Genomic DNA, 21,128 nt, shown 5'->3' on the forward strand with positions numbered 1-21,128 from the left:
ATAAATTCAAATTGAGCAAAGACAGATGTAGAATAGATATGCGGAAATTTACCTTTAAGTAGCGGGTGGTTAATTGCTGGAACAAACTTACATCTGTAGTTGTGGAAATTGACAGCTTAAATAAATTTGAGGAACTGGACAAACTTTTAGAGAGAATGGATGTGTGAAATTGTTTTTTTTTTTTTTTTTTTTTTTCTTGGCTTATGCTACATAAGCTCATACGTTTGCTTTCTTGCATCACATGCCTCTACTACTACATCCATCTTATGATGTAACCTAAATTTTCAAATGAGACTTTTAATAAAGTCTCAGTAATTACAAAATTAGCAGCAAAAGCATATTATTATAATAAAAGTGTGAGTATATGAACAGTAAAATAAATAATAAAGTTATATGTGATGAAATATAAGAATAATTCCCCACCAGTAATTCCCCACCAGTGGTTCGTGGACCACTGGTGGGGATTTACTGGTTGGAATTGCTGGGTATTTTTAGGAATTTCTGTAAATTTTGTTTAACTTTTCATTCTACGTTATAGGATAACTTCTAAATAACGTGAAATTTTTGCACTTTTTAGAGTTTTTATTCGAACACTTTAATTTTAAACAACACGAGGATTGCTCAATAAAACAAATTTAAAGTTTAAAAAATTGTTTTGAAAAATTTAAATAAAGTGTCCTTTAGCATTTCGACACCTTGCCTCACTATTTAATATATTCAGTCTTCAAAAATTGTTCAGATTGTAGAAATTCTAACAACTTTCAACCATTCTTCGACTGCTATTTTGATCACAGGGTCCGAATTGAAACGAGGTTTTGTTAAATTTTTTTTAAGTTATCAAAAATATGAAGACCACGTGATCACAATTACAGATTGTACACAGGGTAGTTTTGTTCCTCCCTTTGAAGCGTACCCAGCTTCTGCTGAGCAGCATGTAAACGTACATTATCACGAAACTAAGTGATTCATCCTGTTAGTTTTCTCGATCTGTTCAGTTGGATGCTGAGGAGTAGGACGTTGAAAGCGTGAACATACCATTCCAAGTTGATTTTAGCAACAGTTTTTTAAGGTCTAGCGCTAAAAAACATGGTTGAGGAAAACATTTACCATAAATTCCCCTACAGAAATTTACAAAGAAATGAGATCGACATTTCTTTGCTCTTGGAGAAAGAGGATTCTTTCATTGGAACACTTTTATCACGTTTTACTTTGTATTTTAGACTTGTTTTAAAATGATGCTGTCAACACTCATCACTGCGACAATTACATTCAAAAATTCAAAGACCTGCTTATCATAGCGTAATGAGTGTTCAAATGCATTTGCAATTACTTTTGTTCTGATTTCAGCAACCTTAGAATCTGCTGAACTCAAGGTAGGATTTATCAGTTTGTTGCTTCAAGGGCCTTAAGATTGCTCTTGGCCCAGGTCCTTCGAGACCTGCTTTTTAGGGCTCTTTAAAATGTCTGTGGCCCTTGCACACCTTGGGTGAACTGCGACCTTATAATCTTTTAACCTGATAACCAAGATCACGAATGATGAATTGGTAACTTCCTATTTTGATATTCAGTGGTTGTGAAAGTTATAACCGTTATGCATCTGTTATTCATTAATTTCCAAAAGATCGACGCTAACAGTGGATTTTGCCTAACCTGGATTTCCCCCAGGGCCCCACCAGGCGAAATCCACTGACAAGTTTTTGTATGTCCAAATCCACCTAGTGCCACTGTCAAATTTATATAAACTACATGAATGGGCCTGAATGAATTTTGTGTAGGGTTTATGTAGTATGTGTGTTGTTTGTGAAGTATTTAGGCCACGGAGCAACCGCTGAGCCCGGGTCTACCACTCTGTCTTTGCTAGCTGTTCAAAAATCCCGTGCCCACCGGTAAAAAAAAAAACCGCCATCTCTACGCCACCGACCCAACTACCTTGATCATGGCGCATGGTAACCATACACAGCGCCAGCCAGCAAAAAATAAAAAGGGTCAGATAGAAATGACGCGGGGGAGAGAAAATAATTTTAAAAAATAAATACAATTTTAAAAAAATAAATAATAATAATTAAAAACAAAACAAAACGGAACCAGCTCCAGTGCGGGGAGGGGATGAAGGAAAAAACAGTACAATGAGAATTTGGTTAATCAATGAAATTCCAGAGTAAAAGCTGCCTTTTCTTCAAGAATTAGCAAATTTTTGGAAGGCAGTAAAACTGCTGACATTACTTACATAATTAGATTCATTACAATTGGATAAATTGTGAATAACATTATTCAACTGAGTTCTATAATTAGAACAGAAGGGACAATTATAAAGTATTGTGGCACCATGTTTCTTCTTGACCACACAAATAATTAGGATTAGTTTTCAAACCAAAATGATACAGTATTATTTAAAGACCCATGGCCTATCATTAGATAAGATGTCTCCATGCTTGGAAAGAACCACTTATTAAACTGACAGCTACTAGCAAATGAAACATCTGGGATATATAAACGAGTAACAGCTCCATCACGCTTTCAGACCATCTGATTTTTCATAAATCCATCATTTTTTGAAATACCTTCCTCTCAGCCTTGGGATCACCTTCAATGTCATAAGTAATATTCATAAACGGATTCTTTTTCCTAATATGATAACAAAATGCTCTGTAAGTTACAAATAAATCTAATCGCATATGTCATGATATTGCTTGCAGGGCATTGGTTGACACGGTTTTAGTTACTCTCTCTCTGAGTTGCCAACAACATTGTTCTTTGTAAAGAACACAGCTTAGCTCTACATTTGATCTTGTTAATACAAGTCACTAATACAGACGACACATAGGTCACTATTGGTATAAACATAACTTTATAATAAAGATTCAAAAGCGGTCTACGCAGCCCCCATTCAGATCAAGAGACTAATTATGGCTGCACTAAAATTCTTTACTTTATTAATCAAATAATTGAGATGCGAAATAAAAGTCATTCTAGAGTCTAACAATACGCCAAGTACTTAGTCTGCCTTACAAAAGATACTTGCTTAGCATTTAAAATCACCTTTTGAAGACAATTAAGGTCCAAACTACCTTTCATTAACATCATAACAATCTTATGGACGAAATCACTAGTTTATTTAATTTGACCCAAAATACCCAGCTCTGAACAACCGCTTCAACCCTGTCCTCAACAACTTTCCTAGACCTGCCGGGCACACATAATACTAAATCATCTTCGAAGGCAATTTTGTGACAACTAGCTGCTCTTAATTGAAGTCACCGATTCATTACTAAGTTCCAAAGTACGGGACCCAATACTGAACCCTGTGGGCATCCTCTGGGCACAGACTTCTTGTGTGACAGATGCTGTGACTGTATAATAACCTGCCTGGAACTTAAATAACAAACTATTGCCCGATATAAATTACCAAGGTAATGCAATTTCCTTAATGAATTAAGGATGCTGTGATATCAAACGGTATCAAAAGCTCTTTCGACATATCTTTCGACAGAGCTAGGACATATCTGCTGTCCGAGTTATTGACATATCCTAAGAGATCATTAATAGCGTCCTCTGTAGACTTGGTCTTTCTGAATCCGTATTGAAAAGGCATTTCCAATTGCTTATTAACCATGAAATCGTTTAAACGTAAATAAATTAACCTCTCAAAAAACTTCCAAGTTTAATAATAATGAAATTTGCCTAAAACTACGTGGATTGGTTAACTCCTTACCAACTGGCAAGTTTTGAACGCGGAAAATCATTTCCTTTCTTTCTTTTCGAAATATTCTTCACCACTTTACGACAATAATTTTTGAATAGTTGCTTTCGCCGTGAGTAACAAACATTATGTCACGAATTTTTTGTGGTTCATGCCGTTCAGGGGGGTCTCAAGATCCAGAATCCTTGGCGATTTTGGTTTCCCTGGAGCAACTGCGCCATTGCACATCGATCCGTTTTGGATACACCGTACTGCAGGCCCGTGCAAAGGTACTTGTGGGGCTGGATGCAAAAAGGGGTTAAGGGGTCTCGTTTATTTATGTTGACTTTGATGGCTCCCTCGATTAGGCCCCCCAAATCGGGGTCCTGGTGTGACACACACAAAGGTAACAAAGAAAGAGCAAACGGAACAGATCTTGTTATGAAATACTCCTGGACTGCTACATAGGAATTCATAAGAATATTATCATTTATTTAGCTTTTAACTCCTATGATACAGAGTATACAAGAACCACCGTATTTAGCAGTCATGTGAGCTGAAACCACACGGCGAACTTAGACCAAATCTTCCTGGAACAATAATCTAAATAAACTACAGCTTAATAACAAAATATTTTTAAAATGTATATTTAACTGTACCAAAACGTCGGGATGCAACATTTTGGCACACACATGTTCCTCATTGTTGTATTATTTTCCTCTATAGGATGTCTAATCTTCTTTTTTTTGGTCGGTGAAACCTTATCATGGACCAAACCCTGACCTGTTATACTTTGAGTACTTCCGAACTAGTTTGTTCAAGTGTTGGTTTCAATGTACCCATGACCATTCCTTCCCACCTTGCTATGAGATCTGTTGCATTTTATTTTATTTTTCAATCTTTGGAAAATAAAATAAGATTCTTGACTATTTCAACTTCGGTAAGAAAGTAGAATATGGCAACAGTATCTAAATTTCGTAGTTTGTACTGTTACTCTGTGAACCAATCTATGCAATTTAGATGCTTGAAAAATCTTCGAAAATATGGTGATGGGGAGTATGAGGCGAAAAAAAAAAATTGACAAGTGCTGTCCTAAATAGCAAAGTTCCTGCTTATGAAATGTTTTTAAAGCAGGAACTTGTTTACGGTTTAGGAATAAAAAAAGGTTCTTAAAAGAAAACGTGAAAGAAATCGAAAAATACATTCGATTTTCCAACCTGCATGGCACGAAATGATGTGTGAATGAAACAATCACATTGTGCATGGTATATTTACCAGTTAGGCATCTTGATACAATATTCATTATAAGAGCCTATAAATAAACAAATAACACCTGCGTTGTTGGCTATCATTATGAAAGAACGAATGGGGACAATAGTCTTCTTTGATTTCTACTTGATAAATTTATTTTATACCAAATACTTTTACCTCATTTCGTAACGTCACGTGGATTCAAACGTGAAGAATTCTTGATAGATACTGACCACTCGATTACGCCATATGCCAACGCAACACAGTTTGATACGGTGCCTGGACTTTATAGTTTACTCTATAAAAGGCTTCTTCCGCAAAATAAAAAGCCTTATTTGGTTGGAATTTCTCTCTGTGAAAGAAATGGATCCCGATGAATGCAAACCAGAGCAACAAGCACAAACCTGTGCTTATCATTTGTGTAATCCAGTAAGTCTATTTAAATTAACAGGCTGAACATTAGACTGAAATAGATGATAGTATAAAATCTAAATGATATGCTGTAAGAGATTTTCAAACGGGATGATTCAGATGGTTAAGATCATATTCACAAATCAGTTCCCTTGGATCTTTATCTTTGTTCTTGTTTTTTAGGTTTTTTCCCCCTTAAATATCGCACTTTGAGCTTGTTTGGCTAACTTTCATCTTCCTTTAAGATACTGGAACAATTTCACCCGAGTTCTCTCTGTAACTGTTTTGAGGGATTCCATATTTAGACTCGGACCTGTAGATTAATATCTGAACATAAATTGAACTATACTCTGAACGATAAAAGATTTGCTTTGTAGCAGTGTATCACTTTCCTGTAGCTTAGATTCTATTATTAATTTGTTCTTTACTTCCGTGTTTTGATTATACTTAAGTGCCTCAAATTCTCTATCTACTCTAAAATTTGTCCTTCCGATGCCACACTAAGGGCCTTTTTTAATTTTGCTCACAGCACAACATTAAAATCTACTTCAGTAAATATACAAGTTTAATTTGCCCACTTTATGTCTTTGTTAGTATACTCCATGATAATGTCATTTATAATGATATAAGAGGAAATAGAGTAAGAATAATTAGAATATACAATGAGATTATGTCTCTAGTCTCGCACATACCATAATGATAATTTATTGAAATTTTAATTCTAGCATAATTCTAGACTTTGTGTAAAAACTTTTAACTGCTAGAATCAGTTCCATATCTGCATCTCTTTTCTCCAAAATTTGCTACAGATATGTCATCCAGTTTGAGCAAAAAGATAGGTCTCCTAATCATATTCTATTTTTTTTTTTTTTTTTTTTTGCTTTTTTTTGCCTATTCGTTCCAGGGTAAATATTAGAATCCAACTGTCCAGAGGTTGGAATCCGCAAGATGCTTCTTCTACTTGTTGTTCTACTAGTTATATTTCCAATTATAATTCGGGAGCGGATTCAGGTTTTGTGGAGCCTGAAGCTTAATTTTTGAGGTCTCTTTAAGAAAAAGAAGACAAAATTAGGTACGAAAGTGAATATTTATTTAGAATGAGAAAAGTAATCACAGCAAATTAAAAAAAAGCTGAAAAATGCCACAAACATCAAAATCCAGAAAAATAACATAATATTTTTTATTAATTAACTGCCTGCCTTCTATAATACTTTTTTCCTACATTTTGTGGCTGCATACTCCTTGATCATCTCTTCGTATGACAACAATTTTTAATATCATTTTCTATACAGAGAATAGAAAGATAATTTAGTCTTTCCTCCAGCATAACTGATCGAAATTTGTTTTTATTATTGATAGTTTAGGAAAGTTTCTTTTAGCTTCACAACTCGTTATTGGATGTTGGGATTTTTAGGATGTTGTCAATTTTGGAAAACCTCTGTCAAGTCTTTCATATATGAACTGTAAGATTTCGAGGCATTCCAGGTTTTATTGTGCTGGTTGTTGATGGGTTTTAGGAGCATCGGCGACTAAGGCCATGTTGCTCCGTGTATATTGTCTGTAAATTGCGTGTATTCTGAGGTCTATTTTCTGTTTGCTTGACACAAAACACGAGTTTAGGGGAGAAAAAACCATGCCTACCCTCTTCTGAGACCGACTAACTCAGTCACGCGAAAACAACCAATAAAAATGACCGCGTCATCGACGGGATTCGAACTCAAGTCTTTCCACCCAATGTGGAAAGACTTGAGTCTCTTTAAGAAAAAGGGCTTTTCTTGCGCAATAATAATAATAAAAGTAAACTGTGGCCATTATCAACCCACTGCAGGATGGAAGCCTCCTCAACAATTCATGCTGAGGGAAATGAACCATAATCTGCCACGCTGGTCCAGTGCGGATTGGCAGAGCGACCATATTTAGCATTCAGGGATTGAATCCCAGTCTATTTCAAAGAGGGTGTACTACTACACTCCCACCCTTGACCAGTCGGCTACGGAGGCCATTCTCTTGTGTAATAACTAATCTTAAATACTCTTTGAATTGAGGATACTCATTATCCAGTTTGTCGTTGATGTCCTCGTTGTAGTGGCGTATTATGAGTTATGTTATCTTCATCGATGTCAGTATTTCGTGTCAAATCAGCAAGAAATTTAAATCTTTTTCCAATGTGTTCATATGATTCACTCTTCTTCATTAATTGGATTATCAAACGATCTAAGAACCTATTCATTACTTATATTCGAAATTTCTCTTCTTAATGAATTACTGCTTTTGGTATGATCTGAAAATTTTTGTTACAATTCGCTTCTCGATGTCAGAATAATTTCTAATAATTTCGTGACTCATCTTTATCGCTTTCGTTTCGTATTTCATTAATTTTTTTATCTGAATTTTCTCAGTTCTTTAATAAATTTAAAGATGACAAAAGAAGATACCCTTCATATACGTCCAAATCCAAGTCCATAATTTCTCACTGCTTTCCTACACCTGGATGGTTAGCAATAACTTAACTATACACGGAAGTGACTGCGAATCACAAATATATCCCGCTAAACCCAAACTAAGTGTATCCCAACTCAACTTCCCCTCCCCTTAGATAGATTCCAAAAATGCCAGTTGCCACGCCAACGCCACCCGACACGAGGGGAAGTGTGACGAAAGGAAAATAGGAATGGAAAGAAACAGCGGTCTTAACTGATTGTGGTTAAAATATCTTACTTTTGCAAATTTTACAAAAACATGACCATGTGAACATATTTCCAGGGGGCCCCTCTCAGGGTCTTGGATGGAGCCCATACAAGTGAGGAGCCCTGAAACTTAAGCTTCATTGGCTTCACGGTAAATCTGCTTCTGATCTTGTTTGAAAGAAGAAATGTGAAGTGCCTGAGCAGTGTAAAAAAGGCGGCCAAGAAAGCCCATGGTGTCTTATGGATGATATATTTAACAATAGCCTGTAGAGATGGGGAGATCATAATCCCACTGTATAAAGCAATTGTATGACCAAATTTGGAAAACTGTGTCCAAGTATGGAGAATTCATGTAAAAAAGACATTGAAAATGTCCAAAAATGGGAATCTCGCATGGTGAGATTAGCAAAAGGGATGAGGAAAGACTCCGATTATGTGAGCTCAGGCACCTTAGAGGTAATCTGATTGAGATTTATAAAGCTCTGAGAGAGGTTAGTAAAATAAATGAAGGCAGAATTCTCAATGTTATAAAAAATTTCAGAACTGGAGACTATAATTCAAATTCATCAGGGGAAAGAGACTAGATTGTAGGAAGTTTTCTTTTAGCCAACAAGTCGTTGACTACTGGAACAAATTACTTCCGCAAGTGCGACGAGGAAGGAATAATTTGTATTTTCTTATCTACTTTCTTTTTTTTTTCGGCCAGTGCAGTAAATCTGTGGCTTACTTTCACTATACGGCTAATACTAATACAGTTTTATATGAAACAAGACTGAAATCAAAATCCAAGCTAGACTTCCTGTAGTAAAACTTTATCGCGAAGCTCAAAGGTGATGTTCATCGGTGGAGAATGGCCTAAGCATTGACTCTCAATCACACTCAAAACATGTCTATAAAATAATTAAGAGTTTTGAAGAGATGTAAGAGTTGCTAATCTTAGCAGAAGCGGGAATCCATGTTCATGCTCGAATAGAAGATAATGCTAAACGTGTTAAGCAAGCACCCCCCCCCCCAAAAAAAAAATCCACAAGGCTTTCAAGGAAACTAAAAAAATTACCACACACTTCATCAAGAATTTTAAAAGGCTCTGCACAATATTTACATTCCAAAATCGCATCGCGCACTTAATAATCATTATCCAGATAGCAGAGTAGAATTTTCAAAAAGGTTTATCCAGATATTCAGAAAGAGAAAATCTGCCAAATTAATTCTTATGGTCTGATGAGCCAATTTTCAGAGGTAATGGGCATATTAATAAAACATTAATGTTTTTATTGGGCCACCGAATTAAACTTCGTTTCCAAATTGAAACGAACATTAAACTCTACGCATGTTATTGTTTGAGCTGGAATTTATTCTGAAGGGATTATTCAAACATTTTTTTTCTCCAACGGAAATGTTACTCCAATCATCAATCAGTTATTCATCAGTGTTACAAGATTTTGCTTATCTTAAAAAATATAAAGAAAATAAGTAGTGCTCCTCACATCATTGCCTCGAAATTAAAAAGTTCCAGAAATGAAAAATTTTTAAACAAGTGGAGCAGTAGCGCAGCTGCCCTTTTTCGGGCCTGGAGGCAAAGAAAATGTTCGGGCCCCTACTTAATTAATGAAAATTGCAAAAAGAAAACATTCAAAGACGCCTGGCCCCTAAAGGGCCCGGAGCCAATTGCCTTGCCTGTCTATATGGTAGCTATGCCACTGAAGTGGAGTTCTTATTGACTCACCCGTACACGAGATTTAACACCACTGATTTTTTTTTATGATTACGTAAAAGGCTTTGTCTATTCCATGAAGAACCGGGACCAGAGTCTGCCGGAACGCGTTCCGGTAGACTCTGGTCCATATTATTTAGCATTACTTTTCGCAAACTTTCCCCTACCCGTAGCCCTTGGATGAGAAAGGTTGTCCGTCTGTGGCAAGTGTATTTTACGGTTTTTGTATTTTTAACATACAAGTATATTATATTAGGAGTGAGTGAGAAATTGATAAAAGGAAGATAGTTGGCATGATTTAGTTCAACAACTTTTCCTTTGATAGTCATTAATTTCCCAAGTTCTTTCAGAACTAATGCCTCTGCAATCCTTGGCATTTGCGCCTTTCCTACAGCTGCAACCTTGGTGGACGTGGTTTATTTATTTATTCTTTTGTTTCATTGGTCAATATATGAGGCATGGATGGGATGAGGAAATGTTTCAGTCTATTGTTTCTACTCTCTAAGCGATAATTAGTTTTGATTTATTGTTTACATGTGGAAGTTTATTCTTGATCCACAATGCTTGTGTGAGTGACACGGGCTATGAAAGCTTAAAAAAATAGTTTATTTTATTATTTAATTCTTTGTAGTCGTCCAACCCATCATCAATCATGATAAGTGCCGAAAAGAAAGTGTCGACAGTATCTGGATGAATATCTAGCTTATGGTTTTATTGAAAAGCCCATTCCACTCAAGATAGCCCATGTGTCTTATGTGTAATAATTCTTTATAAAATGAGGCTATGAAACCATCAAGACTTAGTTCGCTTAAAAAGGAAACGTCCTGATAAAGTTGGTAAACATATCGAATATTTTAAAATAAAATTGAGCAACGTAACACTGTTCCTTCCTTATTTAAGAAGAACACACAAACAAATAATGATGAAATGATTGCATCTTATAAAACTGCAGAAATCGTTGCAAAAACTGTAGTGCTGATACAGTTGCTGAGATTGTGATATTACCCGCTTTAGAGAATGTAATTTCAACAGTGATGCATCAAAATGCTTCCAGTATTTTCAAAGCATTGCCATTGAGCAACGATTCAATTCGAAGACGAATCGATGAGATATCAGTTAACATTGAAGAGCAGCTAATTGACCAGAAAGAAGAAAATTTTCTATTAAGATTGATGAATCCACAGTTACTGACAATAAAGCCCTTCTAATGGCATCATTCGTTATTTGGATGATGACTGTAAATTGCAAAAAGATGTTTGTGTTTGTAAAATCTATAGAAACTGACTGTACGGGAGCATCCATTTTGCTGCTGTAAAACAAGTACTATTGGAAAATTTTGAATCCTGTGCCACTGATGGTGCTACCTCCATGGTTGAAAGAAAGGTTTTATAGTCCACTTAAAGGAAGCATGTTCTGAAGTTGTTGCAATAAACTGCATTGTGCACTGACATCATCTGCAAAAAATATTAGTCCGGTTCTTTATCTCTCAGTATAGTTATTAAAACCATCTATAAAATAAAATCACATAGCAAATATGATCGCCTTTTCAGAAAATTGTGTTGATAATAAAGAACAGTATGAGGCCTCTTTTACATACAGAAATCAGATGTCTTTCTGAAGGAAACTGTAACAAGATTCATAAATCTTTTTGATACGATAATTAGTTTTTTAGAAAGCGAAGGAGACAGATTTAGCAAAGGAGATCAGCAAACACAAAAAACATACTATATGGCTTGATTTTTCAAAAACTTAATGAAGTATCGTTTCAACTTCAAGGGAATTAATGACGGTAATAGATTGCTTGCAAACGCGTATTACAAGCCTTCACTGAAAAACTGGAAATATTTGAAAGCAATTTAATGCGAAAACAATTTCATGGTATGCAAGAGTTAGCTGAAATCAATGAATCTCTCACCAAGAATGATCCTAAGAATTATTCAGATCACTTGTGTTCTTTAAAAGGTGAAATGAAAAACAGATTTTCAGATTTATTTTCTTGTGATGAATTTTGATGTGAAGCCATGGATCTTAGATTCAATTGGATGCGATGCCGGGCCTGCTAGTTAAGAAATTCAAGAAGAACTCATTGAATTAAATGTAACAAAGAATGCAAATATAAATTCGAAAAAGGTGGAATGGCTGAGTTGTGAGGAGCAAAAAGGTTTTATATGGTTGAAAGTGGCTTTAGTTCAGTAAATAAAATATTAACAAAAGAAAGAAACAGAATTGATATGTTGAAGAGGAGACATTAGAATTAAACTTACTAACATCATACCGAACGCTGAACTTTTAGCTAAGAAGCATCAGGCTCAGGGATCCCATTGAATAAAGAGTAAGTAATAAAGTATTTTTTTGTTTAAAATTTCATGGGGACGAGTAGAAAAAAAAAAAAAAAAAAAGTTTAGAAACTAGAGGAAGCATGGGAAGGAATCATTCGAGAACGCCCACCGCCAGAACATCCTTCATATGAAGTGTGAAAAGCTTATAAAATAGCAATCAATTGAATAAATAAATACTTCGAACAAATTGGATTGGACCCACTGCTCATTTTCCGCCATCAATTTTGCTCCTCGGATAATAAATCATGTGGAAGGATGGCATTATGCCTTAAATAAATCTGTGGGGCACCATCATGTTAATATATAGAAGATGATAAACCATTTAAAAAACATCAAGCTAACTTTAAGAGAATACTAGGATTAGTAAATGTTAGAAATCTTCAACTTCGTAAAAACGAGGGCATTAATAAGAAATTGAAATTAAGAGCAGATAGACAAAACTGGGATATCGATTTACACTTTGTGCAACCAGTTTGTTACTTTCTTCCACTAAATGATTAGTATACAGTAATTTAAACTTGAATAATTTGTATTTTAAACCTGTGTTTATTTATTTATTTGATATCAAGACATTTGTATTTATATTTTAAATCATAATTTGTATTTGTACAAAGAAAATAAATTGATTGTTATTCTGATGTTACATTTGTTTAATTATGTTTTTGAAGTACATTTTTATGGCTCTGAAAATGTAGGATACGATTACATAGAAATGTGATTAGGGCAAGTGGGACATACAACATATACTTTTAGAGAAAGTGGGAAATGGGACAAGCGGGAAATCGGGCAAGTAGGATATCGCTGAAATTTATATTTCCATTCAGAATAACAAAGTATTCGTTATCAGCGCGTTAAGGAAATTAAACCTATATAAAACAATGCACACTGTGCTGCCACTTTATTAGCTACACCTACCTAATAGCGTGTTGAGCCTCCTTTAGCCTTCAAAGCAGCCTGAATTCGTCTAGGCATGTATTGAACAAGATGCTGAAAACGTTGTGCAGGAATGAAGTACCATGCAGATATGAATGTATCATGCAGTTCCTTGAGATTGAACGGAGGTGTAGGCCTGCAGCGAACAGCCATTTCCAGCTCATCCCAAAAGATATTCAATACGATTGAGATTCGCGGATTGAGCAGTCCACTGTAGCAAAGAAAAGTCATTGTCATGTTCCTGGAACCATTCCATAGTGATTCGGGCTTTGTTGTGCACCGGCGCATTATCCTGCTGGAAGTAATCATCTGACTGAGGATAAACTGTCAACACGAATGGATGCACTTGGTCAACAACGATGTTTAGGTAAGATATGGCATTCAGACGAGAATCTGAGTATCAATATACCCAACGTGTGCCAAGAAAACATTCCCCACACCATAACACTGCCCCCACAACCTTGCACAGTAGTCGTCAGACATGACGGGTTCATCGATTCATGTTGTTTTCGCCAAATTCTGAGCCTTCCATCAACGTGATGCACCAGGAACTTAGAGTCGTCAGACCAAGCAACTGTTTTCCAATCCTCGATAGTCCAGTGCTGGTGATGCTGTGCCCACAGGAGGTGTGCTCGCTTGTTCTTCATTGATAACAAATTTACGCGATGTGGCCGTCGGCTGTTAAAGCCCATTCGCGACAAAGTGCGACTATTGGTCCGTTGCGATATTTTGTTCTGCGCACCAAGGTTGTATTCTGACGTGATGTGCGACATTGTGGCCCATCTGTTTGCTTGCACAATTCTAGCCATCCTCCTGTAACCTCTCTCATCAACAAGCGATTTTCTTCCACAGGAGTGCCGTTGAGAGGATGTTTTCTGTTCGTTGCACCATTCTCGATAAACCCTTGAAATGGTGTGCATGAAAAGTTCAGGAGAACTGCCGTTTCAGAGATGCTTTGTCCAGCACGTCTTGCACCTACTTCCATGCCACGTTCGAAGTCCGTTAGATCACTCCTTTTCCCCATTCTTGCTACAGTTTGTACGCTTAACTGATACTAGAAAGGTTGTTCTGCTGCATTTATATCCACAACTGTGGTCATGTGACTTGCAACGTTGTGGGACAAATCATTTGTGTGTACAGCAGGGGTGTACCTAATGAAGTGGCAGCACGGTGTATATAGTAACAGTAAGGTGTCAAATATAGACATTTGTATAGAATGCCTGGCAAAGGTACAGAAATAAGTTTTATTTTCATGTTAGAATATTTGTTGATATTATATTTAGCACTTATAACAGATTTATATTAATTTTAAAAATGACACTCGGTGAGGGGAATACCGACTTTTACGCTATTGTATAAAAGTCGGCAACTTTTGTAGTGTTATACTGATACTGATGTTATAACCTTATGGTCTAAGGGGAGGAAATAGTGTTTTCCCATATCTAGCTGTTAAAATGAATATTTTCCCCATTCACCTTATGTAAAAGTTGGGAACTGTTATTCACTTACATAATGGTAGCAATTATGTAAATGTATCACAGTTCTCGACTTTTATACAAGGGCATGGGAGGTGGGAAAATATTACACCTCCCATAAAATATTCATTTTAACAGCGAGATATGACGGGTAGTATTTCCCTCCTATGCTCCTATATAAAAATCGAAAACAGATTCAATTAAGTTGTCATTTCATAAGCCTTCCGATTTTTTACTGAAAGATATGGGGGTAAATAATATTTTTCAAAAATATTCCTTATTCCTTTATATAAAAGTTAGGAAATGTTATTCACTTACATAAGTGTATAATATATACACGTATATATATATTTTTTGTTTTTCCACTTTTATTGCTTTTTGTTTTATTAATTTCAACAGTATTAGGTTCCACTATTTTTCATTGCAAGTACAGTATTTTAGCTGGATTAAATTTTTTTTTTGGCTGGTGCAACATAAGCCTCAGGCTTCCTTGCACCATATGGCTAATAATAATAATTTCTCCCAGGCAACCTGAAGTAACTGTGCCTTTTATCTACCGCTAGGAACAAGGCTGTTGCCAATAAACAAAATTGTATGACGTCACTGATGTCGTTTAACCCGTGTAGTTTTTAGAATATATAAATATGACACATTTTGAACAAACTGCAATGTAATTATTATTAGCCATATCGTGCAAGGAAGCCTGAGGCTTATGCTGCACCAGCCGAAAAAAAAAAAAAAAAAAAAAAATTCCAGCATTAACCTGAGTGAGAGAGAGAGAGAGAAGTAGGAGGGAATCACTAAGAAAGCAAGAAATGGTGATATTATCTATCTCGTATAATCAATCACTGGGTTGCTCATGTAAAATTTTATGACACTCAATTTATACTTGAGCTTTATATTTTACAGTTATTTTCTCTTATATATTTTAACACTTTATATAAGTATCATACTGAAAAATTTTCAGAACTTCCGGAAGTTCTGAAACTGAAATAAGTTGAATGCATTTCGTAGAAGCTAGCATTATATCATGGGCGAAAACATTCACATTAATTTATTTCTATGTTTTGGCGAAGCACTTGCTTATGCCCATATACTAAGAGGGGACTGAATTTCGTCAAATCAGAGATGAAACAGTCTCCAACTTCATGTAGGTATAAAAAAGAGCGTAACTATTTGTCAGCTTGTCTTTATTTCTAAATTCATTTGCCAGCCCTAGATTTTGGATTTTCCTAAACCATGCCCGTTTCAGATGAAATCTGCCGTCTATTACTGCTGAATTGGGTCAGAGCGTTGTGGTTTTTTAGCCTGCAACCACTAATTTTGGTGAAAACTGTAAATAAAATTTTTGACACCTTTCACTCTGGGTAAACAAAGTTGTGAATGTTACTTCTTTTGACTGGTAAGTACAGACAGGCCCGGCCCGAACAAAAGCGGGGCCCGGTGCAAAGTTGACTTGCGGGGCCTTGATACAAATTTCGTACAACAAAATAATTTATTGCATTTTGATAATTATTACATTGCACAAATTGGTTTAGTAAGGATTACATGAAAATTATAAATAATTAAATTATTTTAACTGGACTTAACGATTGGGTACATTTAAGTTCGCGATTACAAAGTCACGAAAGATCAGAATATCATTTACAAGCTATGTACAAATTGTTACAACTTGAAAAGAATTTGAAAATTGGAAACACCATTGACAAAGAACATGAAAAAATAATTAAAAAACGAAACACGGCGTTTAAAATGTATTTCTGAACGAATAGTGGCTGCAATTTTATATTTATCAGAGCATAATTTGGCGTTCAGGGGCAGTAGCGATGCTTTATATAAAGCGCACAAAGGTAATTTCTTAGGTCTCGTAGAATTACTTGCAAGATTTGACCCAATCATGAAACAACATTTGGATCGGTGCGTAGAATCAACATCGCGTTCCTATTTATCTCATAGAATACAAGATGAACTGATTTCTGCTTTGGCTAAAAAAGTTAGAAAGGAAATAATAAATACAGTTAAGAAAGCTAAGTATTTCACAATTTTATTAGATTGCACTCTAGACGTAAGCCATCAAGAACAATTATCTGTTATTTTAAGATATGTTAATGTAGATAACTCTGAAAGTGATGTGAGTATACAAGAACGATTTATTTGTTTTGAAACAGTAAAAGACTCGACAGGAAAAGGGTTATCAGCCAAAATTGAAAGCATATTATAAAAGGAGGAATTAGATTTAGGGAACTGTCAAGGACAGGGGTACGATAACGGAGCTCATATGAGAGGTTTATATAAAGGCGTGCAAGCACTTATCCTGCAAAAGAATTCCAAAGCACAGTATATTCCCTGCGGAAGTCATAATTTGAATTTAGTTCTTGGAGACATTTCAAAATCATCTTCTCTTGCAAATTCATATTTTGGGACTTTACAAAGCATATATAATATTTTTGCAAGTTCTATGTACGCTGAGATATATTAAAAGAGCGTGTCAAACGTCTTACTCCAAAACCACTGTCAGAAACGAGGTGGGAATGTCGCCTCGAAAGTGTGAAATCTGTGAGATACCAAGTACCACAATTTTCTTTAGCTTTGAAATACCTTTATGAACATACCAGTGACATGAAAACGAAATCCAATCAATCGAAAATAAACTTACTTCATTTGAATTTTTATTAAGTTTGGTCATTTGGTATGACATACTGAATGAAGTAAATATTATGAGCAAGATATTTCAAAATTCAAATATAGATATCGGTACTGTAAATTCACATTTAAAAGGCCTTTTAAAATTTTTTGAACAGTATCGTGAATCGGGATTCAAATATTCTTTAATAACTGCAAAGGAAATAGCTGAACAGTTACAAGTGACATCTGAATTTAAGAATCAAAGAACTGGACGAAAAACAAAGCAATTTTGTTATGAAGGAACCGATAAGCCTATTTCATCAGGCGAAGAATATTTCAGAATTCAATATTTTCTAGTCATAATCGATAGTGCGATTATTTCTTTTAAGAAAAGATTCGAAATTTATCACGAACATGAGACATCATACGGTTTTTTATATAATTCGGATAATATTCAAAAACTGACTGAAAACGATCTTCTTAAATGTTGCAACGACTTAAATGCGACCTTGCAAGACAATATTGATTGCATCGATTTATTTAATGAAATCAAAATTTGTCGTCGAGTTTTGCCTTCCAGGATCACAATATTACAATATTTACTGAAAAATAATTTATTTGAATTGTATCCAAAATTTGTTACTGTTCTGAAAATTATATTAACCTTACCAATTACCGTCGCATCTGCAGAAAGATCTTTCTCAAGATTGAAAATAATAAAAAATTACTTGAGATCTAGCATTAGTCAAGAACGATTTACCTCCTTAGCCATTTTATCTATCGAATCCGAAATAGCCAAAAAACTAAATTATGATGATATTATCAACGAATTTGCTATAAAACATGTAAGAAAATGAAACAAAAATCACATATTGTGACCTTATTCGATTAAGTCGCATACCAAATTGATTTTATAAGTATATGAAGCAATTATTTTTCTTATTTGATTTATTAAAGATTTTTTTGCGATCGAAATGTTAATTTTATTAAACGCAGAGAAGTGGTATTTGAAGAGAATAACTTACACGCATAACACAATGTGGCATCTTTGTACTTTGAGTAGAGTAACCACCTTCGTTCTTGACGTTCCCCATTCGTTAATTTTCTTAAATAATAATTTTCAGAAAAACTTCTGTTATTTTTATCTTTCGAAAAATCGTAGTTTTTTACTTGTGTCACGCCATTTTGTACGATAGCCATTCTAAATTTATCAGTTATAATTTTGGGCCAAGTACCAGGATCATTGATACGACATTTTCGTCTTCGTCGCTTTTGATTCTCTTGAAGCTGCGGTCCTCGGAATAATTCATCTTGTTCTTTGTTCGACGCTAACAAAAAATCCTCCATCTGTACGTTTCCCTCTGCTTCATGATTATCTTCCCGTTCTACAGTTTAGTTTTCTTATCATCGCTTTCCTCTTCATTAGGACGAGAGTTGGCTTTATGATGATCAGGATCGTTTTCGTGGATGTCGCGCGGCGTAATTTCATTTCCACGAGTTTGATCTTCTAGTAACTGTGAATTAAGCGTTTCTTCAGTTTGTTGCACATTTTCGGTTTTTAAAAAAATTGCGAGGGAGTTCCTCTGTTTTTCCGTAATTTCTTTTCTCTTTCTTTTTTTCTTCAATTTATCAGAGCCACACATATACTTTCTTCCTGCATCTCTGTCTCTACTAGTCATGTTGCGAAATAGATACGAATATGTTATTTATTTTCACACCTCACGAATCGCGATAAAAACGTACGATGGAGGATCAGCTGTCATAATATATATATATATATATATATTATGCGACGATTTGTATAGTGATTGAAATGCAGCGATTCCATGACCATTATTGGCCTCGTGGTCCTCTGTCGATATGGGGCATAATGGTCAGTCTTTTATTTTAATTTATTTTGATTTTGTTATCGTTTGGTAGTTCCTTTAACCCTACCCTGATTCCTTTAACCCTACCCTGATTCCTTTAACCCTGATTGAAATGCAGCGATTCCATGACCATTATTGGCCTCGTGGTCCTCTGTCGATATGGGGCATAATGGTCAGTCTTTTATTTTAATTTATTTTGATTTTGTTATCGTTTGGTAGTTCCTTTAACCCTCTTTTGGTGATATTTCACGTCTTTCGGAACTGGTACCTCTCGGGGGGGGGGGGGGTACCGCTAAATTTATATGTAATTGGCATTATCCTAAAATTTGTACAGTTTTTGTTAATTGGATTTAAAACTCGAAATTATATAAGGGTTTCCGGGCTACTATTTATGTCTATTCTTTCTTTTCGTTGGTTTGTTTATTTGGGTTATTTTTATGTTAATTTTCGCTCTACAGTTTTTGCCATACTACTGGCTTATGTTTTATTTTATTTAATTTAAAATATTGGATATATATATATATATATCCAATATTTTAAATGGAAAGAAAATATATCTTTCCGTGTTCTTTCGAGAATTCTTGGCGGGCTTTCAGATAATGTTAATAACATGACTATTGACATTTTATTTCTTATGTATATTAAAAATATGGCCATTTTATGGCGATGTCGCTAGATTTTGCGAAAGTATTAAAACAAAAAAAAAAATGAAACCATTTTTATTTTGCAAAATCAGTCAGCGGCGCGGGGTCTTCAGAAAAGCGGGGCCTTGTGCGCTCGCACCGTTCGCACCCCCCTCGGGCCGGCTCTGAGTACAGAAACAGAACGCCATCGATAGTAGTGACCGATTTCAATTATATGTATCGAAAAAAACTGCAAAAAAATGTTTCGTCAAAAATGTTTTTCATGTGAATAAAATGTGAAGCACAAAAGCGCTTCACATTTTGTTCACATGAAAAACGCCTTGCATCATATGGCAAGTAGCAGGGAAAAAAGACGGTAGCTGAGCCCCCTGGATAGAACTAGAACGCAAGAAAAACAAGGACGTACAAGAAATGAGCAGGTGGGAGATTCGAGAAGAAGTAAAACAGACGATCAAGAACTCTCCCAACTGGCGAACTCCAGGAATAGATAACGTTCACAACTACTGGTACAAGAAGCCCACTTGCACACACACAAGCACCTGGCAGAGAAGTTCACCTGAATGATAAGGCACCTAGAGACAATCCCAAAGTTTTTCACTCAAGGAATTACATATTTGAAGCCTAAAGACGAAGATACAAGAAACCCAGTGAAATATAGGCCAATCACCTGCCTCCCAACAATGTACAAGATCCTGACCAGCTGCATAACCAGGAAGATATCAGACCACTTGGAGAGCCAGAACATAATGGCCGAACAGCAAAAAGGATGCAAGCAGCTGAGCAAAGGATGCAAGGAGCAATTAACCATAGATGCCATAGTTAGGGAGCAAGCCTACAAGAAGTGCTGCAACACGTACACAGCTTACATTGATTACCTCAAAGCCTTCGACTCCGTGCCTCATAGCTGGATAATAGAGGTGATGAACATCTACAAAGTCAATCCGATAGTGACAAACTTCTTAGGAGAAACAATGGTAAAATGGAGTACCACTATTAAGGTCAAAAACAACCAGGCCAATCATCCTGGTTGTTTTTGTCATCAGGAGAGGAATCTTTCAGGGAGATGCCCTGGGCCCATTGTGGTTCTGTCTAGCATTTAACCCGCTATCCACCATGCTCAACAGTAGCAAGTGTGGATATAACCTCAAAGAAGGAAGGAAGAACCTGTACACCCCATCCACCTGATGTACATGGATGACATCAAGCTCTATGCAGGAACCAAGAAGCACCTCCAGCAACTATTCCAGATCACTAAAGAGTTTAGCAATGATATTAGGATGGGAAAATTAGTCAACCGAAACTACCAGCTGCAGACTGGTAAAGAGATCGAAGCCATGGCAGAAGGAGAGGCCTACAAATACTTGGAGATGATGCAGGCTCAGCAGTTACAGTGACGTAGCTGAGTGGTCAGGAGCAAGAGTGCATAGCATGTGTTCCTTGAGTGGACTGGGGTTCAAGCCCATGACTACTAAATACAATAAATATTTGTATTGATGATTTAT

This window comes from Mastigoproctus giganteus, chromosome 12, assembly GCF_048544385.1.
Source record: "Mastigoproctus giganteus isolate SK-2022 chromosome 12, ASM4854438v1, whole genome shotgun sequence".
Lineage (NCBI taxonomy): Eukaryota > Metazoa > Arthropoda > Arachnida > Uropygi > Thelyphonidae > Mastigoproctus > Mastigoproctus giganteus.